This window comes from Pagrus pagrus (assembly GCF_965226575.1).
Source record: "Pagrus pagrus genome assembly, chromosome: 19".
Classification (NCBI taxonomy): Eukaryota; Metazoa; Chordata; class Actinopteri; order Spariformes; family Sparidae; genus Pagrus; species Pagrus pagrus.
The window spans coordinates 16,345,220-16,372,264 of record NC_140203.1 but is presented as its reverse complement, the minus strand read 5'-3'; the positions used below and the strand labels follow the sequence as shown (position 1 = coordinate 16,372,264).

General features: G+C 40.7%; 1 long non-coding RNA gene across 3 annotated transcripts; it reads left to right on the top strand.

The window, feature by feature from the left end:
* Positions 1-493: 493 nt before the first annotated feature.
* LOC311275184 lies at positions 494-25,621 on the top strand. Of its 3 annotated transcripts, XR_014624830.1 has the most exons (6): positions 494-767; positions 9,763-10,282; positions 11,993-12,225; positions 15,405-15,531; positions 17,791-17,917; positions 25,542-25,621. It is a non-coding gene; the product is annotated as an uncharacterized lncRNA (long non-coding RNA). The 3 variants fall into 3 exon arrangements; XR_014624829.1 differs by lacking the exon at positions 9,763-10,282; XR_014624828.1 differs by lacking the exons at positions 9,763-10,282; positions 11,993-12,225.
* The last annotated feature ends 1,424 nt before the right edge of the window (positions 25,622-27,045 follow it).

Below are 27,045 nucleotides of genomic sequence, written 5' to 3'. Positions count from 1 at the left end.
TCACTGATATTGTGCATTCATAGCTCTTTTATATTCTATTTCTTCACTTTCTGATGTGCCTGGGTCAAATATATATATGATTTTCATTATTTCAAAAGTGAAACAAAATAAACACCTCTTTTGTTTTTATACATCAATTTGTGTTCATTTAAAAGTTGTCATTACCAAAAACTAAAACGTGTTATTAGATAGGCTGCTGAAAATGTCTGGCCGACCTATATTTCAGACCTATTATGACCTATTATGCTTTTTTTTCTTTCCTTCAGTGTTTTATAGATGTTCTTTTGCTTGTAAAAGGTCTTGAAAGTTAAAAAGGTCAAAGTCCGCACCAACAGAAGCTCCTCTCTCCCACACTTCTCTGGTGCTTCCTTTTTTTATTTTGGTCACTTACCTCAGTTTCAGATCCACTTCCTGTCAAGTTTCCAGCCAGTGTGATTGCCTGCCCCACCCTAATGTGTTACACCTGTGTGTCATTGTCGTCCCTCTTCTCGTGAGAATTAGTCTGTGTCTTCCTTCTTCCTTCTGTTCCGGATCTTCTTTCCTTTGCTCCTCCTCATTATTTCCCTTTTTGCCTGCCATTTGGATACCTTCACCCAATGGACTGATTTCCAGTACACCGGCCTGAACTTGATTATAACCCCTGAACTCCGAGTCTGCTTTGAGGGTCCATCTTTGATTGATGAGTGTTTTGGGCAAATGGCAACCATGTGCCACAAAAACAAACAAATGCACTTTGTTTCACTTCACCTTCCGACAACGTCCACAAGGTAGGTAAACCTGAAAATACTTTTACAGTATGTGCAATGACGTGTACCCACACCAGCACTTGGAGGTAATTTTCAAAAAACTGTCTACCTACACCTAAATGCCTTCTTTTCAAAGTCATCCTGTTGCTGCCTTTTGGGGTGGGAAATAAGCTATTTTTGTGCGGATAGAAAATGGATGAATGGTCAAAATAGAGGGGAAAACATGCATTTTCCAAAAAGCCTCAATTTTTGACAAATAAGTCTTCCGTCTTCACACAAGAAGTGTTTTTGGCTAGATGCTACAGTTTTTAAGCATACTTCACCTTGAAACTCATATGGACATATGTGTTTTGCTACAGAGCGTAGGGAAAGAGTGGCAAGTAAAAGCCATACCTTGAGCACAATTCATACAGATCATTTGGCATTAAAAGCCATTTTCCTGCTGAAGAGCGGGAGGCAATTATTCATCCTAATTGAATGGTATTCCATTACAGCAGATTCAAATTTGTATGGAAAATGCACCTGGGCAGAGAGTGTGGAGGGAAATTTAATAAAGCCCCGCAATGTATCCTCACTGATGTGACTGTGTAATGACAGACTTGCATGTGTTAAATAACAGGCGTCATGAGAATAAAGGGAGCGAGAGGGATACAGGCAGGACTGAAAAGGAAATTAAATTCAGATGCGTTGACTTCTGCTGAGTTAAATTTTATTCTACGATGCTGAGTCTCTATTTGTTTTGATAATAGGTTTTGTGATGTTCAGTTAGGCTAGGCAATCTTGTTTTTTTGTAATGTAAATCTGAAACGGGTGATGAAATTTTCTGTGATGTTGATTCGAGACGCTATTCTGCTGTGGTATTGGAGCTATTCGTTATTTGATCTTGCTCTGCATGACAGCAATTATCACCAGTAAATCTTCACAGAGCTGAGTGATAATGTGGTGGCCCGAGGGCTCTGCTAAACAAATACATAAAGGGTCCGGTGTGCTCGATTTGTTTAAACGTAAACATTTTAAATAGCTGCTTTTGTTTGTTTTTCCTTTCTCCCCTTGAGAAAAGAGTCAGTGGAGACGTAATGGAAACGAGGGAAGGATGTCACCCATTATGAATATGTGAATTATTTAATAACAATGAACTGAAGTGAGTGCTGATGAGAGTTCAATTACATCGAAAGTGCGTAGGGGAGGAGGAGGAGGGGGGAGGGGGGAGGGGGGAGGGGGGAGGGGGGAGGGGGAGTCGCACAGCGAGAGAGGAAACAAAGAGAATAAATACGAAGGAAATGACTATGAGTAAGACTGAGTGGATGGGAAGACAGAGAGAGCAACAGGAGTAAAGAGAGTTGAGATGAGGTTTCAATATTAAATTAAACAAACTGGTGTGAGCCAATTACACGGGGGAAAACAACTGAATAATTAATAAGAATCTAAATGTGAGGGGGCCTTCGATTCATATTCTCTCATTATTTAGATATTACATTTTGAGCAGGTGTGTGAAACTTACGTGACTCCCAAACCTTTATGAGGAACTAGAGGGACCAGTTCTGCTTCGATTTAACAAATAATAATATTTTTTTCCCCCCGTTCTCTTGGTGAGGCTGATACATTGAAAGTGGATTATTTGCCATAGCTTGAAAGAAAAATCCTAAAAATCCAATTCACATATTCAGCAACTAGTCGTGACTCGTTAAATACTAATTACTTAATCATTAGTGACTCTTTTTGTGCACCCTCAAGCAAAGTGAAACATCATACTGAGTACTTACCTAATAGACTCATTAAATACTAGTTACTTAATCATTAGTTACTCATTTTCCTGGGAGTTCACAATTAGTTCTTTAATAACAGACCAGAGTCAGTAGGATTCTTAAAAAATATTTTAACCATTATGTCCACACCATATATATGTTCAAATCCGCATCCAAGTCATCTTCTGTAGCATTAGTCGTGCTGAAGCCTTCAGAAAATCGGCTCCAACACTGAATTGAGCGGTGTTACCGAGTGCTACCGAGGTCTCTCTCAGCAATTTGCTTGAAAGTGTGTGTGTTTTTGTGTGTTACATATGTCTGGTTTCTCAGTGTCTGACTGTAGAATTGGCCATTTTCTGTTGATTACGCGGCTTCATTCACAGAGTGATCAGCGACACTGTGTGTGAGAAATGACCTGTAATAGTCACTGCATAAGAAAGTACTCATCTCCAGCAGTCTGCCTGTGGGCTCTTCACCACCACTGTTGGGAATACAAAGCAGAGAGAATGATTGGTTGACTGGGAAAAAAAGGTGAAGAAGGAGGAAATCAAAGGTGGTCAGAAAGGTTCAAGAGAGATTAAATGATTTAGAGACGGAGCAATCGAACTGAAGAGGAAATAAATCTTCACATCAAACCGAATGTGAACAAAGGTGCTCCTCAAACACCGAATTTCCAACCACATAAATGGAGTCTGCTGTTAGTTCTAGATAATGAACATGACATCACTGAATTTAAAGGATTACCTATATTAACATGTTCGCAACACTAAAAAAATTGTAAAACAACTTCTTCTCTGCAACACACTTTTCTCTGGCTGACTGAGATCAACTGCTTACAGACTGCACCTTGTACAAAACACTGCTGCTAGAATACTAACCAAAACTAGAGAATTTGATCATATCACCCCTGTCCTTATTTCACTACACGGGCTCCCTGTACATGCTCGATCAGACGTCAATATTTTACTTTCAACTTAGAAAATATTACACAGACTTGCACCATCATACTTATCAACTCTTATTACTCGTCATATACCTGCCAGCGCTGTGCGATCTCAAAGTTCTGGTCTCCTAAGTTTCTCAAAAATAAATAAAACATCAGCAGATGATAGGGCCTTCTCTTACCAAGCCCCTCTTCTTTGGAATCTTCTTTGACTCTTTCAGAGGTAAACTTAAAACACATCTTTTCCCATCAGCATTTTTGTTTGATACTATCATGCTATTTTCCCCTCTTGTATAGCCTTGCTATGTACTGTAAATATGGCCATATCTGGATTGAAAAGTTCAGCATTGTTTTCGTCTTGCTGGCGACAGTTTTGAGGATATTGATGGCTAATGGTCCAACACTTTAGCAATTTATTTTGACAATTACTGGCCAGATCTATAGCCAGTATGCTAAGCATACAACAGTGTACTTGAGGTCAGAATGAGAATAGGTTCCTGTTCAGCCCGCACTAGTCACACATACAGAAATCTGACACACCAGATGTAGACGGTTGGTATTAAGTATGTCATTGGGCACCTATTCCACCTCTTCCTTTCGCTGTCTGCATGTACTGTTTTCAACACCCCCATCGCTACATGAAACAACAACCTCCAACCTAGTAACCTACAAATTGAAACTGGTAGGTTACTCTAACACTAACCTCTTCCCTAACGGCATGGACGTAAACACGCTAGCATCTGTAAGCTTCTTCTTTTCCTGGGATTTACCCATTTTAATGCCAACGCTCAACTCCCCATGTGCAAACCAAGTTTACGGTAAACTTTTTTGCAGGGGCACCATCGCTGCTTCCTGGGTTGTTCAACATAATTGTGATTGGTTTAAAGACATGCAAACAGGCCAGAGGGTTTCTCTCCCGTACCAGAATGAGAATTGGTGCAGCCAGACCTTTCTCATGCACTGACTGAGTGCTGTGGAGAGAGATCTGGCTATGCCAGACTACGAACACAGTTTGCATGGACATTGAAGAGGAAAGAAACCTGAAAAGCAGTCTATCATGATGTGAATCAAGTAAGAAAATTCTGAAATACTTTTCTTAAGACATCCTTTCAACCAATAAACGTCTTTTATTGAATTACAGCCAAACGGAGACAGCAAGTGAAAGAATAAAAAAGCAGACGTGTACAACATACTGAGCAGAGAGATGTATTGGATATCTACGCTCTGCTCTTCAGCCAGGGCATCTTAACAGGGACATAAATATCATTGTCCTCATAGACCTCTGATCAGTGGCTATGAAAGAAGGTTTGTTGGGCCAATAAGACTGCATTAGGGTTGAGTTTCTGATTATATGTTTTTATAAAGCTAGGTCGTAACTTTGCTCGCACAGTAAATGTCTCTGCGTAGCCTGCTGCTGTGTGTATGAACCTCTGATTAATACACTTTGCTGAGGAAGCCTGCTGAACCAACACTTCTCTCCTCAACTCTGCATTCTGTACCTCTGATAGTTGATCACTTATAAAACTTATAAAGGACTGAATCAGTTTGTTTCAGAGACGTACCCAACCTGTCCCTTTTGAGTAAATAATACAAGTTAGAATTTGGCACCCATGCCTTAGACGACAGAGAGAAACAGGGCTGTGACACTGAAGATAAACCCATTATGTCACACTATCTTTACCTCAGGATGTTACTATAGGGTGTCCGAGACAACCTAACAGTTGGCTCAGACAACTTTCCTGAAGTGGTTCACTTTCATTTGAACGAAAGTGGTTCACATTTCACAGGTTCACAGAGATCGAACAGTGTATGAAAGCGATGCTTTTTCCTTTCAGAGGATTTCAGCCTGTGCAGACCACATTTGCTATCAAAGGGCTACATAGTAAAAGGTTTTTTATGATGGCAACGCTTTGGCGGAGCACCTTAACTGCATGGGGAATTGCAAAGCTCCAAAACGGGACTAGAAGGGCAGGACATTGAGGCCGCCTGCTTGTGGAAGTTAAGTGAAGCTCAACGCATGACCAATGAAACCAAAGAAACGACAGCACTAGCTTGTAAGGGAAGAGTAAGTAATTTACAAGACATGCTAAGATGCTTGTTTTTCCCAAGTTTCTGTCATGATGTTAAAAAATACACAGAACTTTATGTCTGTGGTAATTTGTGTCTTTGTGGTCTTTGTGAAACTCAGATTTGTTGAGTAATCAAGTGCTATTGTGGCCAAAGAAGTGTTTGCAGTTTAGAGTGTAACCAGGCATAACATTTATATGATTATAGATATAGTGATTATTGATGCTTGTTGTGTTTGTGACCCGTTCGCTTTGGTTTGCCTGATATCCTTGTTTAGGCCTATATTTGGAAAATAGACTGTAATTAAAATGATTTATGAATGGGTTTTATATAAAATAAAGACTGATCTCTTACTGATCTCAAACTCATTAAAATATGTGACATAATCAATGTATATGATGGAATAGTGACAAGAAGGTGCCAGAGGCCACTAAATGTGGGCTTTTATGATCAGAATTTTTCCTCCTAGGGAGGCATGCCCCCAGGCCATCCTAGCTGGCTAGCTGAGGACACATTTCATACAACCGTAAATCCCCTGGGACTTCTCTATTCAAAATGCTTAATAAAGTAGTTGTTCTCCTCTCTTACAACATCTCTACCATTAATGCGTTACCGTTGTCAATGTGAGCATGTTAGCATGCTATTGTTAGCATTTAGCTCAAAACACCACTGTACAGTAGAGAGTAACACGAAATGAAACAGGGCCCTCATGTTTACATGTTGTCTGTTTTAGACAACTGGCCTAGCAGGGCAGCAGGATGAACTAGTGGATTTTTTGTGGCTTCAAAAAGAAATAATTCATCACTTGGCGTACGTTAATATTTCCTCATAAAGGCTACTATTGTTCATGACAAGGTTCATGACAAGGGCAGGTTATGTGATGATAAATCAGTGATAGATCGGCCACTCAGTCACCACCACTGTAATTGTGTCATCTGCTGAAGACAATCCTCCCATGATGACCAAATGTTTCTCTCATTTTTCTATCCAGGGAAGTGCACAAGCACCTCCCTTTTCATTATCCATCTTATGTCGCTTTTATTGCAGCTATTGCCTGTTGCCATTCATTTATTCACAAAAGACAGGGATGAAAAAGTGCTGCATTATGTACGCTCATATTTTCCTATAGGGCAAAATTTCCTGTTTTCATATTAATTAACAATAATAGTTTGCATTTAGATTTGTGTCTACAAACTTAAACTAACCAACAATTCTATGTAGTAACCATAACCACCTACTCTCACCCTGGGAAATAGCCCTAACTATGGAGGACAACATTTCAGGAAAACAACGACATTTCACAAGATGGCGGAACATGTATGCTGTACACGTTTGATGATAAGATGAGAAGATAAGAAGACTCAGAAGTCAACATGCTGGTCGCTCTGGGCCATGTTGCCATCTCTTTTCTGATGAAAGTAGCTTGCGCTCCAAAAGTCCCTAAAAGTTGCCAGATGACGTATTCCCACTTTCCATATTCAAGACATCATTGTGCAGGTGTTAGTTGCGGCGAGGGAGGGATCACTTGAATCCATAGAGCAGAAAAACAAAACAAATAATCCTAAACTTAGTTTAGGGACATTGTTTATTTGAAGAAAGAAAGAATCATGCAAAAAGAAGGGGAATAGCAAACTATTTGAATATTTATAAAATCAAATATATTATTTACATATTTTACAAACTGTAGAACACCCCTCAGGCCATATCTAATAAATAGAATTGACCTGAGAGTCCGCAAGGACACACGGCTCTGTAGTTTGGTTTCCAGCACAGCCTCTTTACAGCCTCTCTACTACAGCATTTGAGTGTGGGAGGGAGAGGACAGAGACTGCAGCAGTAGCTGGGTCGAGGCCAGCTGCATCCCTGTACCTCTTAAACTCATTCCAGGATGCCATTGTGTTAGCTGTTTCGTCCCACTTAAGCAGGTGGATGTTCCTCCACTGTTGGATGACTTTGACGATGGTGGAAGGGCAGTATCCCAAAAGGCTGGTAATTTTGGACATGTCTGCCAAGCTCTTGTTTGCCTCAGTGTCTCTCCAGCATTCAAGAGAGAGACATATGCTGCAATGTCTCCATGTTATAGGGGACCCCTGCCTTCGGCTCATTTACTAAGGATATGGGGGAGTTTACACTTGTGCACATTGCTCTCATTTTCAGAGGAGAGGCTTAGTTCTGCTACCTTGACCTCAAATATGTAGCCAATGTATGGCTTGGGACTGTGGTGCCCTTCAGTGTGTTCCTTGAGAACATCGATTTCAGCCAACTGTTACAGACTGACCTCAGTTTGCTCCCCCTCAGACTGTACCTCAGTGAGAACAGAATTTAAAAAACAAAAACCTTGTTAAGTAAAGAAATCCACAATTGAATTATTACTTTTGGTTTAAGGTCACATTCTAATAACATTTTCTGTTTTGAAACTGTTTTTTTGAGCAAATGTTTTTCAAAAAAAATTTTTTTCACAACACCTCAAACCTGATGGCTTTTGCAGGTTAAGATTGGGCAATTTCAAATAATCTACACAAAAACAAAACAAAAACACCCTTCAATCGAAATCAACAATAAAATATAGGGGAAAAAAGACAGAAATTACACAGACTCAGAGAGACAGAGTTCCTTACAAAGTTAAGTTTTTCAATCTGTCTCGAGTGAACCCTCCTCCCAGAGAAATCAATGAAGGATCTCTGAAAAAGAAAATAAACTCAACATCTCTGAAGCTGTCGGAGCTACCTCCGGCACCAGTCAGTTGACCGTCTTCGTACACACTAAAGAAACGTGCAAGGAGGCGGGGTGGAGAGGAAAAAAAGGACCTTGGTGAAAGAAATATCTTCTTCTTGGACCCGTATCAGTTCTTGTCGAATTGACTCTTGCACTCGTCACCAACGTGCTCAGCGAAGATGGTCTCGAAGGAACGCAGACCACGTGGGTGTTGGTGTAACCCACAACTCCAACCAGAATTATAGGGGGGAGTCTCCACAATGCTCACAGCCTCAACCACTTCTTTCTTGTCACCTTGGAGCCAGGTTCGTCGACCTCACGGACAATGTGTGTCGTGCAGGCCTTGTAGTCCAGGAAGGAAGCCAGGTGCACAGGCCTACCGGGGTCATCCTGGGCAGGAAGCACAGGGATCCATCCAGTCCTTATTTTCAAAATCAATTGAAAGCTCATTTAGAAATAAAATTGTGACACACCTAGAGTGACCAACAGGGGACAAAACAACCCTGGCTACTGATCTGGCGTCGCCACCCTCAAAGTCAATCAGCGCTACAATGTGGAGAGCTTTCCCTTCTCTGTATTTAAATACCAGACCACCAAAACAAGGTACCTTGACAAGCACATATGAGTGGAGTTGGAGGTGATATTTTTTGGTGGTGCCAGCACACCACTCATCATTTCCATACACTTATCGCGCTGCATACAGAAATGTGTCGCAGAATTTGCAAAGGCAGCTTTGCATGCCTCACTGATGTGTCACACGTCAGGATTGAGCAGTGCTCAGCCATAGCCATGGCCATTATTGCCTCAGCCTGCTCGGAGGAATCAATGTTCTTGCTCAAAAATGGCAATATGGATTGCTTTGCAGAAGTGTAAGACTTGGACCTCTCAATGTGTTTTTGAGTGGACATAAGCTTTTTGATGTCACTCAAGTTGGCATTGAGGTCTGCCTTGAAGTAAAGAAAGTATTCCCTTGAATCCCTGTCCATACAGAGGCTTCAACCGACCCTTGAAGTCACAGTACAAGTCCCATATACCTTTCTATACTTGTGAGTGCATATTTTGGAATTGGACATGATAGCAAGCGTGCAGAAGTGCCCAGGGGGCCCAGGGGAATAGAAGCTGAGAAAGTCTATGCAGTAGAAAAGACTGGGTGCATGATTGGCTTTAAATGTAAGTTTTAATTTAAGTCACAGTGGTTGAAGTTCAAAACAAAGGGAAAAGAACAGTGATGGTCTGGCTCTGTGTCTGACTCCCTACTGTGCAGCTCTCTCGGTGAGAGACAGTATTAGCTTATTTGGGTGGTAAATGTGAAAGGAGGAGGGGAAAGGTGAAATGTGGGTTTCTCTGTCATCTGTAAAGTGTCCTGTGAGTGCAATTTTGTAAAAACAGCGCTTCAAAAATAAATCTTGACTTATTGATGTTATATTCTTTAGTATTACTCTAAACAGAAAGGAAAGCACTTTACAACGTCATTTTTAGAGTATTTGAATGGCTTTCGAGCTACGGTGCTTATACTATTGTGCACCGCTTTCTCGTGTGTTTAAAGGTTCCAATCCAAAGAAAGCGAAGGCATCAACTTAACAGCAGAAAAACCCTTCAACTGAACTTCCACTCCCGTGGCAAGCGGCGTCCTCCTGCCTCCCCCACATGCCACACCTACCTACAGCCAGTGCAGGGCGTAAGAGGAGAGGAAGAGTCCAGTGTGGCGCTGACAGAAGAGCTGTGGACTGTGATGACTCTGAATAGCACGCATGGGAATGAATTAAAATATGCTGTTTGTTTGAATACATTTCTCACCTTTTACCTGATGAATTACCCTGCAAGGCAGCTGGGTTTGTGAGATTACGTGAGCTGGTAGCTGCCAGTAGTTCCTCACAGGACACTGATTGGTTCAACCAATTCAATAGGCCTGTCGCCTGGCAGGATATGTGACAGCGAGAGAGGCGAACAATGGCCTCTTGAAGAGGAGGACGAGGTTAGCGCTGACGCTGAAGAAGATCAAAGAATGGCACTGAAGGTTTTTCTTGATGGGAAAGATATTTTCGCTCTTCTCCCGAATGGCTTTGGTAAGAGTGTGATTTAGCTGCTGGTGATGCTCTACTACTGTTAATCTGATTTGAGTTAGCCTATGATAGATGATGATAGACAGATGGTTCATCCAATCACCTGCCAAGTATTTTTTTAAAGTTCCAAGCAAGGGCAGCTCCTAGTGGCGCCTCCCAAAATGCTTCTGTGTTAAAGGGGCTCTGTGGAACTTCTGTGTTGAGCTGGATTCTTGGCCCGTTGTTCGTTTATGTTAGCGGACTCCATTTCTGTTTAATGTTAGCTACTGTTGCTCTCTGTTAGCGGAGTGGAAAGAGGCCGTAATGGAGAGTCTTTAACAAAGAAATGCACGGTTCCTACTTTTTTAGCGACACGCGGCTTTTTAAAAAAGTGATAATGCATGTAAATTGCTACACATTGTTACACAGAGCCCCTTTAACAAGCCATCTGGCACAACAGGTTACCTTACACTTGAATAAGTCAATACATTGTGTCACTTGTTGCTACCATGTTCACCAAACTAGCTTTTAGTTGCTCATATGCTAACCTTTGCTAATCTCCACTAAACACAAAGTACACAGTACACAAAGGGCTGATGGTAATATCATTATTTTCAAAGGTTTTAGGTCATAAGCCAACATATTGGACAAGCTAAGATTTTGTCATGATAATGGCACCAGATGAAAAGATGTTAAAACTCATCCTGAGGGAGATGTGGATGTTTGAGTAAGATTTCATGGAAAGCCATCCAATAGTTGCTGAGATATTTTAGTCTGCACCAAAGCGGTGCACCAGCAGGCTGACACTGCAGTCCCCAGAGCCATGCCACCGTAGCTAAAAACCAAATAATAGTTTCAATACTCCAAGCTACGTGGGTTAGAGTTAACCACTCTTTTAAATTACCCTCTGCTCCAAAGACTACATTCTGCAGGAACAGAGTTTATTTGACATTTTCAGACCTTTGACTGCTATCGATCCAGAATACAGCCTGGTGGAAACTATATACTGGAAAATGCCATTACCACCACGAATAAAACGAGATGACACTTGGATTTTCCAGCCGTGCTTTGAGTGAGAGAGAAGTGCCAGTTTTCTTTGGAGGTACTTGAAATGGATGCGTGTGCGGAACTTGACTCCGAAGAGGTTGCATCAACATGACAGATGCACCAGTCTGTGTGCGTGTCAAATAAAAATGTTAATGGTGTGAGGAGGGAGCAAGATTGACAGAGCTGATCGAAAGTTACATCAACACTACATTGCCAGGCAACAGCCGGGGAAGTTGCGATGTTGAAATGTGAAAGAACAAACATTGACAAACTTCTGCAACCTTATGACATTTATACCAAAGCCAATTCTTCATAGCTTGAATAAATATTGAATATAATGACATGTCGCTTTTATCTGAGGTAAAAATGTACGCGAAGCCTCAAATTTTAGCTGAGAGTAAACACTGGAACATTGATGTATGAGGCTGCCTGGCATCAGCCAGACCTGACATTTTGCATAAGAGAGTCTCATAACATCAGTCCCAGACTATAACTTATAAACTACTTTGTAACTCCAACAAAGTCCCTCATATCACGCCATCTTTGCTCCTGGATTGCAATGGGGACATAGTTTGTGTGTGTGCGCACGCACGTGTGTGTGACAGTGGGAGAGAGCAAACAATTTAGGAGTGCTTAGGGTACTGCAGAGCTATAACTGATGTTAATTTTAATGAATTATGTGCACAGGGTCTTCGAGCGAGCCCAGATCCTGACTCCCATGCCAACCAGCCCCCCAAATTTGCCTGTAATTTACTTGGTTTAGTCGGCAGCGGAGACTCCAGGAGTCGCACGAGAGGAGGGGAGGGGCTGTGGAAAGCATCAAGGACACCTCCGCAGGAAGAGGGAGGAGGATGTGATGAAGATGAAAGAGGAAGAAAAGGAGGCAGACGTGGCGTTTGAAGGACGTGTTGAATTTACAAGTAAACAAAACAAGTCCCCCCACAATAAATAAACATATTTTCAGACGTGCAATAAGACTGAAAGACCTGCAAGACAACCCCATAATATTCATGGAAAATGTCAACGACAGCAGCCTCTTGAAAAATATTAATCCCTCCCAAAGCTGTTAAGCACACCCAAAAAGAGCAAAAGCAATGATAATTTGAGCAAACTTGACTCCTGTTTACAGATTCCTGGAGAGGATAATTGACTATGCTGCTTATCCACAGTGTCAATATTTTAAAAACCTTGATACGCACGAGATATCGGCTTCAAGGATCCAATACTTTACACAAAACAACTGTCGAGTAAGTAGTGCAGCAACAGGGAAGTTGGGAGGAGGTTTAAATCAGGGAGACTTTGAACTTTATTTTTAGTGCGAGTGAATATTCCAATGAATCGTCAGACGTCACAGCTATGCATTTCCTATGAGGTGCACAGGCAGGGCATAGCAATGAGTCTGCTCGGAGAAAGTTTGACTTCCCTCAGAAAGTCTGAGCCTTTTGCATTGCATCATATTGTAGTCGCAATCATCAGAATCATAATTACAACGACTCAGTATGAATATATTCAAAACTGGGGTTGGTAAGTTTGGGAGCAAAGTTAAGTTCACATGATACCAGAAAAGTTTTTTTCACATTTTTTTTTTTTTTTTTTACTTCAATCATACAGTGTAGTCATATGTTCAAAAACATGGCTTGGGGCACAAATGTCTGAGAAGACAGTCCATGGATTTCGGCATCTTTTGATCGGCCGTATTTAGTTTCCATCATTCGGAAAAAAACCTTGAAAATGTAAATGAACAGTGACAGTCGTCCACAGACACGAGAAAACCAAAAAGTGTACATTATTAAAGAGAGAAAAAAAACATTTTTAAAAAAGAGATCTGTCTGAGTTCAACGCAGGGTTTTGTTAATGTTAGTTTGTAGTGACTTCTGTGACCAAAAGAGGCAGCGATGGGCAGGACGCAAAGTATAGGTGAGTCCAAAATATATATCTAACATTTGCTAACATTAGCAACCGTAAGCTATTGGTCATGCCAGACGAAGAAAGGCTAAGTGTAGTAGCAAAATCCCTGGCCTGGGATGAATCACCTAATGAATCACCTTTCATTTACGAGGGGAGCATCGTCACATTGTGTCACTTTTAATTTGTCCTGCAGACACAGGGGCTCAACTAACAAAGCTTTTAACGTGATAAGATGAAAATAACCAAGAACATGTAAAAAGACTTTTTTTTTTTAAATGGCTGCCACAATCTGAAGTCGACAGTCTGTAGCTGCTGTCAGATGGTTGAATTTCTAATCTAACCAGCAGCCCAAACAGCACGGATGACCTTTTCTTGGTATGAGGAGGAGGATAAATAAAAATGTCGTATTTTTAGATGTATCCGAATTGACTGAGATATATCTAACCTTTGGATTAAAGTTGCTCTTAGATGTTTTGCCAAAATGAAGACTGCTTTTTCTATCTGCTCTTCAGCAGTTGCTCTCATAAATCCCCGCAGGGCAATAGCCTCTGAGTTTTGCTGAAAGGCACCTGGTCGTTTACCAACATGGAGGCCCGAGCAGGTGCATTTCACTTCTGCTTGCTTTAAGGTCAGCGAGGCAAATGGTGTTTAGGTCATGCACTTTGAATAGATCTTATGTCTGTGGAAGACAACCTATGAGAGCAGTGCAATACATTGCCCTCTATGAATGCTGTTGCAAAGAGGGAGCAACACAGATGCTGAAGAGATGAATTTAGTTATAACCGAGCTGAGAAAGGTGAGAAATTACCTACTCTCCCCGAAACATTTATTTTTTGACATAAATGAACTAACCTTGCTTGCGAACCAGCCATGCCAACTCGTTGCTGAAGGCAGTTTAGTAACACTGCATGATAAATGGTGTCAAATGTTGCACCCGGCAGAAATAAAATCTAATCTTTTGCTCCTGCTAAAAGCTGTCTCTGCTGCAGTATGTAGTGCTTATGCTCTGCTAAGGGTTTTGGCACAAAAAACACTTTGGTTGGGGTTAGGAAAATATCACGATTCGGCTTCAAAATACCAAAGTCGCCACAAAAGCGGCTGGAGATGGTCCGACTTTGCATGAAATGGCCAGTTTTGTTCGCCGATGAAACGTCTAGAGATGGTCCAACATCCTGTGAAAAATACCCGCTTCGGTCGCCACTTAAACAGCTTGAAATGTCCCCACGGAGTCGCCCGTTTGGCAGCCTTGTTGGCGCGTGATAACAACACCTCCAGCGGTGAAAGTCTGCTAACAAGCATATGATGTGAATGGAATATGCAACATGGCACAAATGTAACCATCGGACCAACATTATATCCTGGTGACTGGGAGCTGAGATGGGAATTCTTACTTTTGCCATTAAAAATCACTTGATTTTCTTTTTGGACAATCATTAGGGGACATCTCTGCACTGATTGAATTCACAAAGAGTTCCAGCGTTAATTGTAAAATACCATGTAAATTAGTTTCTGTTAGGTAAATTTGCCCTTGCTTCATTACACTGGCTCTGTCTCTTTCTAATTGGAATCAAAACTCTGTTTATTCATGGAAATATTTCAGAAACTAACTTGAGTCCGTGCACTGAATTGGACGTCCCATTCTTACACTTCAGTGTGTCGTCATTTTTTTTTGCACCAAATGCCAATCAAGCGTCACGGTTAAATACATATTGGCTACACTTATCATTACACTGTAAGTACCACACTCACAGTGTCAGAATGCAAAGACATCTTCTTGTAATTCATATCCAGAGTGTGCTGAGGGTGCATCAATTTTGCAGGTGCAGTCTACAGAAAGTCTGGATGATTAGCCTGAAAATACAGAATGGATGATTGAATTTAAAAACAACTCATCACTGACAATGAGACTGGGACTGGCACTGCTCATGCCTTATTCAAGTCAGATTGTATGTAATTGTACAAAATCCGGTTACTGTGCTGTTTAGTGTTTGATTTTCTATTTAAATTATGCTAACTGCTAACATTTTATAAGCATTTTAAGACATTTCATTTCCTAAATGTGTATTTGGGGTTTCTCTGTCAGTTGGAGGCGAACAGTAGCTGTCGGCAAAATCTGCCAAATGAGCTGGAGGTCGTTGCAGTAGGTTAGGGATCGTGAATCTCTCTGCTATTTCTACACTCTAATTTGCAGGGAAAATCAAGAACCCTGCTGCCTGCAGACTTTGCACCCTGCAGTCCATAAAGCCACGGACATCCTGGATCCTAGTGGCTTGAGCTCGCTGTGCCCTCGCTCATCCTTACTCGTCCTGACTATCCAAGTGAGTACATGCAAATTTCAGAGTTCTGGCTCCTACAGTGTAAGCTGGACAAATTTACAGACCCAGTCAGATGGTGAATAAACTCAGGAATAGAAACTTGGTCTGGTACACAAGAAAATAAGCCAAGGTCAAAAACATTTTTTGATCTCTTGATTAAAGTAATTCTTCACAGCTATGGATGTATTAAGGGCACACAGACTGATTTCCTTGTGAATCCCTTCGAGGGAGAGAGACTGTGCTTCTGTGCGTCTGCTCTCTTTCAAGCTGTGTGGTTGAATTGATTTAATTCCTGGAATTTTAAATTATTCTTTCAGCGATCACACTGTGGAGCATCTCTGCCAAAGTGGAAAAGTTGCTGTCTAGCATAGTCTGACAACACTGACCCCCTGCTGATGTTATGGAGCAACGAGGCAGTGAAATATTACTGATTGTTCATTTAAACACAGTCCTCAAATGTACTCTGTCAGATGTTCTTAGTGGGAAGCAGGAAGGAAGTCGGCAGAGGCTCGCCATCCCGTGTTTAATATGTTTGAAAAGCAAAATTTAAAGATGCTCTATTTTATTTTTTGTCTTAAGAACACAGAGATAAAGGCTGGCAAGATAATAATATCTGATAATAATCACTAATGCGTTCAGAAAGCCTACAGGGCATAGCTTGTGAGCACTCTTAAATATGAATATAACCCGGAAAAAAAACCTTACACCAAAATAAATATTCCATCTGATTCAGGGAGATTAAATTTGCACATATTTTCTGAGGTGGTGACATAGATATTCTTCATAAATTGCTTGGAGAACCTGAAGTAAAACAAAAAAGATTTCAATCTATGTTGTGACAGATTGGAAAAAGGCTCATAGCATTTTCCATAACCTGTGAGTGGGAGACGATTGGCTCGCAGTAAGAAATGTTACTCTACTCTCCAATAAGCGTATTGCTCAGCCAGGACACCTGGGAACAGTGTCAGTATACACTCTAGGGCGAGTCTCCCTTGATGTGGCAGTTGGGCGGTGAATCTGAACAAAAAAGAGAGAAAAAAAAAATCTGAATCTGAAGGGAAAAGCTTTGAATTGACCCCCAAGAGGAAAAGAGATGGTGATAAGGATTTGGCAGGCTGCTGTCTGCTGGCCTGAAAGACAGATCATCCTTTCCTCTCATCTGTCCTGTTCCTCCCGTCCACTCAGTTTTCGAGGATGTCGTTGATGATGATGATGTCGCCACAATGAATAATAAAAAGGCAGCAAAGTGAGAAGTGAGTTCTCAGTGCCGCAGTAATGATTTCATGAGCTTTTCTCACGTAATGCCATTTTTTTCATCAAGCTACAATGGCTCTAAAATTTAGGGCCAGGAAAAAAAGACAATGTGGTGTTTACAGGGAATCCAAAAACAACACTCCTAGTGACTTAATTAATTTAAAGTTAACATATGCTTATTTTCAGGTTTATGATTTTAGTTTTGGGTCATTACTAGAATAGGTTTACATGCTTTAATGCTCAAAAAACACATCAGTTTACTCATACTGTCCAGTGCTGCAGCACTGTGTTCCCCCTCTGTCTGAAACACTCTGTTTTAGCTCCTGTCTCCTTAAGGTCACCCCTCCCGAACACCCAGTCTCCTCTGATTGGTCAACTCACACATGCCTGACCCAGCTATGCTAACAACAACAGAGCAGCTGTTGCAAATCGATTCTTATGTGTATAAATTATGCTCCTTGATGTAGTGTGTTGTCACAAAGTCACAGAATTAAAGGCGGGACTACTGACGAGGCTTCTCAGGAGTAGTGTTTTTTTCTGTGGGAGAGAGGAGCTTCTGTTGGTGCGGACTTAGAGCTCTTTCAATTTAGTCTCCTTTGATTTAATAATAATAAACTTAACAATTAAAATTGGCAACATACCTCACATACTGCAGCTCCATCATCCTCATTTTCTCAACTCTCCATTAACCAGAACATTTTAACCTTCTGAAGATTAGCCAAACATTCATTGTCACATTCTTTTTTTTAAAAAATATTCCACAGAATGGTCTTACATCTAAAAATAAGAAACAAAACACCAGAAACAAAAACACCAGCTTCTACAGCAGTTTGAAGGCATGAGATGCAGGACAGCTCCAGTTCTGTTTTACCTCTTCATCAACACAATCCGCTGCAGTTCTTACGCTGCGGGACACAAACATGCAATCAAATGTGTGACTTTTTTCGTCGACGACAATGTGTTATTGTTGTTGACAACCGTGTTTTTTCCCCGTTCTACCTCTGACAGGTTTTCACAGCTAAGTACTCACATCTGCTGACGGATGCAGATCTGCCAGGCTGTGTTAATTTTGCCACCACGGAGAGAGAAAGAGTGAAGCTTGCTTCCCACAACACTGTGATGTTACTTTGAAAAAGTAAGTCAAGAAAATAAACCGTGAGTTTTACTCTCTTCTGAATTTCCTATTTATGTAGTGAGAAGAATTAATTAGCAATTTTAGCTGCATAATGAGTTAAAAGTTTTCACTCAAATGGGAGAAACACTAAATGAATTAAGTTTCACAAAACTAATCTCTTCTGTCGTGGATATATTTCATTTTCTCAGCATCGGTAATGTATATAATCTGTGTGTCAGACCATTAACACACCCATTGAGTTCAGCTGAAATGAGAGAGAGAGCAGCAGAACAACTGTATGAATGTTTGAGTGTTGCTTAAACACAGTGCTTAAAATTCAGCGGTGCGTACTCTAAATTAATTCACCAGTTTGAAGAACACGATGAGAGCAAACAGGATCCAAAAATTCCATTAATTTTGGCTTTGAGCATCTGAAATGGATCTGTATAGAATTCAAAGTCCTGAAGTAATGACAGCACCTCAGAGGACAATTGCTCAGATTGTGCAGCGCAAGGTGCAAGATACGTCATTTTTTGAGAAAAGGAGCTTACCATGACATTGATGATGACATCCTTGCTGAGGGCACTGAAACTTTTACTGCATCTTTTTGCTCAAAAGCTGATTGTCTATTTCAAGGCCCATGTCATACAGTGATGAATACACAGGTAGAGCTCCAATTTAATATCTCTAAAAGAAGTTTAGCATCTAAGAGTGTGTGATCACAACCCTATAGGGCAGACGGATGAGTATTAGAGCACGGATACCTGACCTGAACCCTTCCGGACCCGATGGGTTGGGCAGGGTTTGGACAAAAATTCAGAAATGATGTCTCGGTTCGGGTTGGGTTTGGTCACACCAGATGACTTTCAAGTTCTTTCAGTGTAAATACAGTGTGAAACAGGCTAAACTGACACGGTGCTTTCAAGTTCTTTCGTGTGAATATAGTGTAAAATAGGCTAAATTTACATGATGCATTCAAGTCCTTTCTGTGCAAATATAGTGTAAAATAGGCTAAACTGGCACGGTGCTTTCAAGTTCTTTCAATGTAAATATAGTGTAAAAATAGGATGATTTGGGTGTGAGTGAGGTACTCACACAGATCAGATAAAAGTGAGGCAGAGAGGAGGTAGTGGACAATAATGCTTTTAATCAAGAATGGACAGCCTGCTACCTGTTCATTCTTACCCTGGGCAGTTCAAAACCAGTATATCTCATATGTTCCAAGAGCTCAGCGATTATTAAAAGCATCAAATTGAAGCACCACGATGAGACAACACAAGTCTTTTGAGCAAACATACTGTAGGCCTGCCCACTCAAATCTGAGTTATGGGCACAGAAAATAAACGTCAGAGCTGACTTCTCTCACCGAACGAGAGAAAATAAGGGAGTGGGAAAGAGGAGTGAAAGACAGAAGGGGAGGTGTTAAAGCTGTTCAGTTGAGATAGCTGACACTTTATTATTAGACGGTTGACACTGTTAGTTTAAAAAATGAAGAAACGGAACCTCAAGGTGCACTTTTTCTTTGTTTTTTTGCCTAAATATCCCACTCTGTAATGTTAATGTATTTTAATTTTAAAATTAAGCACTCATTTTACTTGAAATGAGAAAATAACATGTATTTATTATTAGTACTTGTTTATAATCCCCTTATTTCAATGTGAAAACTGACATTAAATATAAAATAATATAATAATATAATTTAATATAATATAACATAGTATAATATAGAATTGTTCTACATACAGATATTGAAGATGGACCTTTGCTTGAGGCTCGAAGTGGGCCTCTTTGAGTTTCTTTGAGTGTTCTGTTCAGAGCTGGGATTTGACATTTACGTGACAACACTGAGAACACAACACAGAGGCTTTTACTTTCCAGGCGGCAAACATTCATTCAGGGGTCAAGTCAGGTTTGGACTTAAAAAACAGAACACAAAAACAAAATGAAATGAAAAATGACTATGCAGACAGCTTGAGAGAGCAGTTTTATGTCCCTTTCAGTCGTTCCAGCAGAAGTGGAAATAGCCCTCCATCGTAAGAGTCTTGATCCCTGGGTCAGATGTTGACTCAACTCAGAATGAAAACAGTTATCTTCAACATTAGTCAGAAATAAAGTCAGTGAAATAAAGTGCTTTAAGTCTTACTCTTTCATTTTGATGGTCGCACGAGCTGCTGCAGGTACGTTTTATCTGCAACGCAAAGGTGAGAACAGCAGGGCAACCTGCCAACCTCTTCCTTTTATTTTCAACCACACCACTGAAAATGCCCTGATAACGGGGCTGCTGGGAGGATATCAGCTACGCAATCCGGTGAATTCACGAGAGAGAGAGGACATAAAGTGAAAATAAAAGGAGCCGAGGAAAGTGGAGATGACAGACAAGAGTGTATGAAAGGGAGGTGCGCAGAGGTCTTTAACGCTGTTCGCACAGAAATACGGCTGAGGCAGACTCTTTAGTGTCGGATTTTAGTGCCACAGATTTCCTCTGTTCTCATGGGAACTATATGAGGGGGAAACTGAGCTCCCACAAGTCCTGCTCAGGTAGTTCTGATAATTCATTTTCAGATTTAAGAGGAATTTGTTATGAACCAACTGCTTACATTTTTCTCAACTTCATATGTTCGTACCTCTGTAGTCGATCATTGTTTTCTGGAATGATTAATAGCTGTTCAAAACTGCCCCTATACAAAGAACATCTCTAGTAATGACCTGCATAATGCCTTATATTTTAATTCGGTTTGCTTTAAATACTTAAAGTGGCCTTGCATTATGCACGTCTTCAACGTCCATTCTTAATCAAGCTTATTTTTCATGATTTAATGATTTAATAATTGAACTTTTTTCTGGGCGTGTGGGACACAGCTGTGAGGGAAAAGCACGATGGAAGTACAGTGCTGACCAATTTTTCTCTGCCAGTATTTTGTTCTGTTTTGGGCTTGTTTATCAATCCCATCAATTAAAAAAAAAAAAAAAAATGTCAAAAAGTCTGCAGAAGAATTTCCCCTGAGAGTTGTGGCGGCGGTCCGACGCCGGGGAAATTAACACCTGTTACAGAGTCGCTTCAACAAAGCAATGTTTTCCCAAATCAAAACTGATCAAAATGTTCAAAGTGTAGCTGCATGGCACAGGGGAGTACGAGTGGACTGGCCACCATATCCATTGAGAGGATCACAGCTTGGGGCGTAGATATAAAGGAAATTGGCAAGGATTTTGTACAATGCCGAGCTCGCCGGTGAGTGGCTGCTTTCCCAGGGGGCTTTGTGTTGTCTGAGTGTCTGCTGGGCAAGCCTGTTGGAGATAATTTCTATGCTGGGTCGCTGCCGACCATGGTTGCGATAAAACCTGGCCAATGCTGCTGTGCAAGACAGCTGCCTTACTATAAAGCACATAATAGAAGATTTGCCACTGTTCAAACATCTTGCATGTGTGTGCAGCTTTGTGTCTAAGCGGATGTTCCTGTTAATGCATTAGGACTGACTAGTTTGATAGAGATGTCGAGTTGTTAATGTGATTTTGCTACCAAATCGTCAGAATAAATGTTAGCAAACCACATATTTGTCGAAATTAACTAATGTTACAGCTTTCTTTTTATTGAGGTTTAATTTTAAATTTCAGGTTGTGACAAGACCTAGTCTGGTTATGTTTAGGCACACTGAAAACACTCAAAAATCTCTACATTTATTCATAAAACAGGTGAATAAATAACAGTTTTTACATTATGATGTATTGTTTTGCAGAGATACCTACTGAAGTTAGCATGCTTACCAAGTAGCACAGGTCCATACTGGTACAAAGCTCCTGTGCAAGTGATGTAAACACCAACACTCGCCTGGTCCTGAGCTCCCAGTCTGAACTACTAGCTACATGGCTAACTGAGCTAACTAGCGTTAGCAGCAGTTAGAATCTAACTGTTAGAGGCTACTCTGGTGATATGATCTGCCCCCTGTTTGCTTTGAGTATGATTTTGACAGGTGTACCAGTACTTACATATTGCACCTTTAACCACTTGGTTAGGGTTAGAAAAGATCATGTCCGGCTAACTTGGTTCTGTTGCCACAAATACGCCTGGAAAATGCCCCAACGTCTTGTTTACAATGTCTCACTGAAAAATATCCCAAGGTTTCATGTTTACAAATGTTGAAACACCGTCTTGAACAGTGGTCTCTGGCTTGGCAGCCTGCTCACCACCACCATCTCCTCCAGGACCTGAGAGTCAGTTAGTATACATGCAGTGTGAACTTGTTATGGCACGTATTGTAGAAAGATTGATATGACAACATATGACACGTACAATTTTGAAAGTGTCCGTGGTTTGCAGAAGTGTTAATTGCCAGCATTTTATCCGGTTTTGCTAAAACCAATAAACCAACATGGTATTTGTGCACCAGGCCGATCGTATCAGCCACAACTAAATCTAATAAAGTAAGGATCCTTTTTAGAAAACTTTTTTTTTCTCTGCCAACCACCACTCATTACCACTCATATTTGAACCTTTTTCTCCTTTTGAATTTCACTCTGTTCCTGGACACTAATTGGACAGGCGATAAATACCAAAAATTTAGTGGTAGTCCAAGCAGATAATTGGTCAGAAGTCGACAGTCTGTGCCCAATACTGTATTTGCACATAAAAAGAAATATAAATGAAAGTTAAGCAATGGCACTGAAATGAAAAATGAGAAACAGAGAAGACAGCATGAGATTCGGGCTGTGATTTTAGAAAGTATTTACCAATAGAAGTGGAGTGCAAAGTGAGAAAGCTTCTTTCATGTCTCCTCTGTCTTTCTTGGTCGATTGCTTCAGGCCAATGAATTAGCTCTGGTCCGCTCTCTGATTGGGGGTTTTTCACAAACGTACACACAGAGATTCGGTTTGATCAGAGCCAAGCGATACATCCAAACCAAAGAAGGGACAGCTACTCCAGCCATCAGTGGTGCTCATCCTTTCTATCACCATATGTGCTGCATTATTGCTCTCAGTCAAGGACGTGTCTGGCCGGACGCCTCCCCTTGGCACGGCCGAGTCCTGTCGCTGCCTGCCAGGTACACAATTGGACAACAAGAGATGGCAAATGGCCACTGACAAATGATAGTCTCTAACACATGCGAGGTGGGATGGGTGGCTTTTAGTCTTTGGACATTTTATTGAGCTATTTCACCACCTATTCCATTAGGACAATTCGACTGTATTTTAGAAATCTTTTAAAAATAAGACAGAAAAATAATAATAGGCTGCAAGCAGGAAGCCTCTGACAGAAACCATTTTACTTGAAATCTACTCTAAACAGACCAATGTGGGTGGATATCCTGTCAGACACACAATTTATTCTTCAGCTAATTACAGTCATGGACAACACATGTCTTCTCTGACATGTGGGCTGCTGCTTCATCAGCTGTTGGTGAAATATCTAATTTGTCCTATTATTTACTCAGCACTCAGTCTATTTCCTTTCTAAAAATCCTACCACCCTTGTACATGTCTGCACTCAAAGGCACCTTTCCCTCCAGTAATATAACGCCTAAGATGGTTCGTGGCTTTTTGAGTGGGAGTCTGTCCTCGTCCTCAACTGGATAAATGAATCCAGCGCTCCCTAATCTAAAAAAAGACGTGCACAAACTCATTTAATGCAATGTGAGGATGACATCCAAGCACTTAACATTGCAATTGAATTTCCGAAGCTCCAAATGCTTTTTCTCAGCGGGGCTGTGCCACTGTGGCTGAAAGAGACAGCTCCAGTCAGGGGGGGGGGGCAGAGTGACAGACATGTGAAGGCCTAAAATGTCACCAAGAGTAAGGGAGAAAATGAGCCCATTAGAGACTACCTGCCAAAGGGCCAATGACCTCCAATCAAATAGTAGTTTAAAGGTTATTAAAAGTTCACAAGAACATGCCCCTGGAGGTGAAAAGTATGGCAGAATATAGCTCTTGGTCTCTGGTGCCCTGTGCTTGTTAGCTCTAGGGTGAAATGGCTGTTGAGACTGATATGGGATCCTTTTCGCTGCTGTCCTCACCCATGACTCAGGAATCTGTAGAAATGGTACCAGATCAGGCTCAGCCAACTTTGTGTTTATTATCCGGTCAGCACTACCTTCCAGACCGGGTCAGGTCACATACATAAATATAACCAGACCTAATGTGAGTTGACAGGAATGCTTAAAAATAGAGACATTTGGCTGTTTATCCTTACAGTGACTTCTCTGTCTCTCTCTTGGTTTCCTATTCAAAGACTGTGGATTTCTTTGTGAAGGACTCGGGTCAGATTTTCCTGGACAGTCCAGAGGATGTGACTTTATGCATTTTCTCGAGTGCCTCTCATCCACTCTGCTATCAGAGAGCAACTGTAGTTAACATTAGTTTAAAAATGGAGTCCGCTAACATGAACACAGAAGTTTCACAAAGCCCCTTTAAGCTTCAAACTTTGACACTGTACTTACCCCTTTTGCGTCAGTTCTGCATGTGAATGGCTCTGTGTCAAGTTGGCAATAATACGTATGCAACGTCCAGTTACAAATGATAAATAAAGCTTGCTGACAACTTATCAAAGTTGTGAAACTGTTGCGGTTTGGTTAGGTTTAGGAACAGATCATGCTTTGGGTTAAATTACCTACATTCAGTCATGTCCCTAACATAACTTATGTTATCTATGTACATTAACTTACTAATGTAATAACTAAAAAACAAATCAGATTTGACTTTCGGTTACGCACGGTACATCTTTATACAATGGCACTTGAGCTTTAAGCTTTAACAGAATCCAAACACCACATAAGATGATGGCAAAGTAAGATTTGCAAAACACAAATTAGTTAAAGTTAAAACGTTTCTTCATGTCACAACTTTCTTTGGGTTGATTTCTAAATTTTTCTCTTGTCAGAATGCTGCGCGTATGCTCTAGTAAAAGCTTTAGGAACATAAACCACTTGGTCAGGTCTAGGAAAACATCATCAAATATTTGTGTGGTTGGCACAAACACGGCTGAAAAATTGTCCCGAGGCCTCCTTAAAAATATCCAGTGGTTACTTAATATGAAACCTAGACTTGGACTGTGGCCAGTTCATAAACATGTAATGTGAGCTTGATACGACGCGTTAAGTAGACATGTCAATATGGTACGTAGCCTATGACTGTTCAACAAGTGATGCTAGAGGGGTACCTACTGCGTCAAACCTAGAAGCCCAGGAACACCGACTAGGCTGCTGTGTTTGACGTGTTAGGAGTGAGAACGGGCGGATTTGAGACAGCTAAGCATCTAGATTGTGTTGATGAGCAGCACTGCCTGTCATCTGAATGCATAACAGCCAATCATTACATGCAGCCTGAATATTATGCATTACCTGGGACTGAAAATCAACAATTGAGCCATTCAAGGAAGAAAATTGTTATTCTGTTAATTAAACAACCCTCATGCTCCTGAATTAAACAGTAGTTTGTTCCAAAAGAAAGTACTTTGTCATTGCCCTTCATGGAGATCTATTTTCTGCTGTGTGGCTGTTGAATGTCCTCACATAGCATGACTTGTTGAATTTGTGTATTGTTAGTAATGTGCATGTGACATTGTATGATTGAAAGGTTTTATAAGGATATGGATATTAACTCTGATCTGCTTTCTAACCCATTTGGGCTGCCTGCTGGCTGCCTGACCAAATGACAGACGGGGTACTAAGGATGCAAGACAACTGGCCAAGAAACACAACTAGCCAAAATGCCTTCTCTTATATCTGCACGTCAGCATTAAAACTAAATCAAACAGTTTGGGTTTTTCTCAAAGTGCCTGACGTTTATCTGCTGTAATTTTATCCCCTTCACATCAGAAACTAAATCAAATGGAAAAAAATGAATGTCAAGGTAATTCATAGTAATTTAATCACATTTAAAAAACTGAAAGAGTACAGTCAGCCAAGTCCGGCTGGAGACTGATATAAAAGTGACTGCTTAAACACCTCTGTGAGGTCTGCGAGGCTCAACTTTGCCAAGTGTACAAGGTTTTTGTAAACGACTGACATAACTCGGAGCAAAGATGAGGACAAATACACTCTCGGGCTCCAGGCAGAAACATCTACCATCAGTTTGGTATGAATGCGACTCACAGCTTGAGTACAAATGTAACCAGATGTTCACTGTCATTGTGGACAGACATTGCTGTCCAAGCCAAGCTAATATACATACTGTGAGTTAGAGAAGAGAAATGAGCAAACTCTTTTCTGTCCAGCTTGTGAAGCAGCTTGTTTTATTCTGTCGCAACTGCCAGTTTTGACACATTGCACGAAATTCCTCATTTAGACATGACAACTGACACGTTTAAAATGTATTTGACATCAGAGCATACATTGCATAAATTACATTTGATCTGTCAACTTGTTTGAGTTCTGATTGGATGAGTTCCATTGTTGAATGTAGCCCTCTGTTATTTCACCGAAAATTAACCACTCGGTGTGTCTAGTCAGCTTTGTTTTCTCTGACTTCTCCTTAGAAAAAGTTTTGATGAGTGAAGTTCTACAATAACTTTGAGATTCATATCAAGAAGCGGTTCCTTTCTCAGAGACTGTATTTGAAGTCGCTGAACAAAAACACACCAAGAATGTCGACATAAAGGAAACAATATCTATCAGTGTAAATGGCTCATGAGTATATAAACGTATGATTGTATTGTAAAAGAGCCTTTTTCATTTCATTGTTATTGATACATTCTTGACCGTATTTGACTTATATTGAGTTTTATATACTGTACATTGCAGTGTCCTCTACTGTCTATGACCACATGTATATACAGCACACTGCCGTGGTCAGGTCTGCCCTATAAATTCAACTTTTCAATCCATGATAAAGACTTAAAAAGGACTAAAAACAAGTACAAACAGACCCAGCCGCACCACTACAGGGAACTTAATGGGATAAGGCATGCTGTTTTTATGCTCTGCAAACTCTAGCCACAGAAGATCTCTGTTATATAATGAAAACGATTGCTTTTCTTCAGAGTAGAAAGGGATTTGATGATAACATTCATTTGAACTGGTTGTTTTGATAATCTTCTGAATTAAAGGGGCACTATGTAGTTTTACAGAAGAAATTCAAACTCAGAACTTTAATATTTATAATATTGATAATACAAACTCAGAAATATTTATTTTTTCCTGAATAACTAAATAAACAAGCTG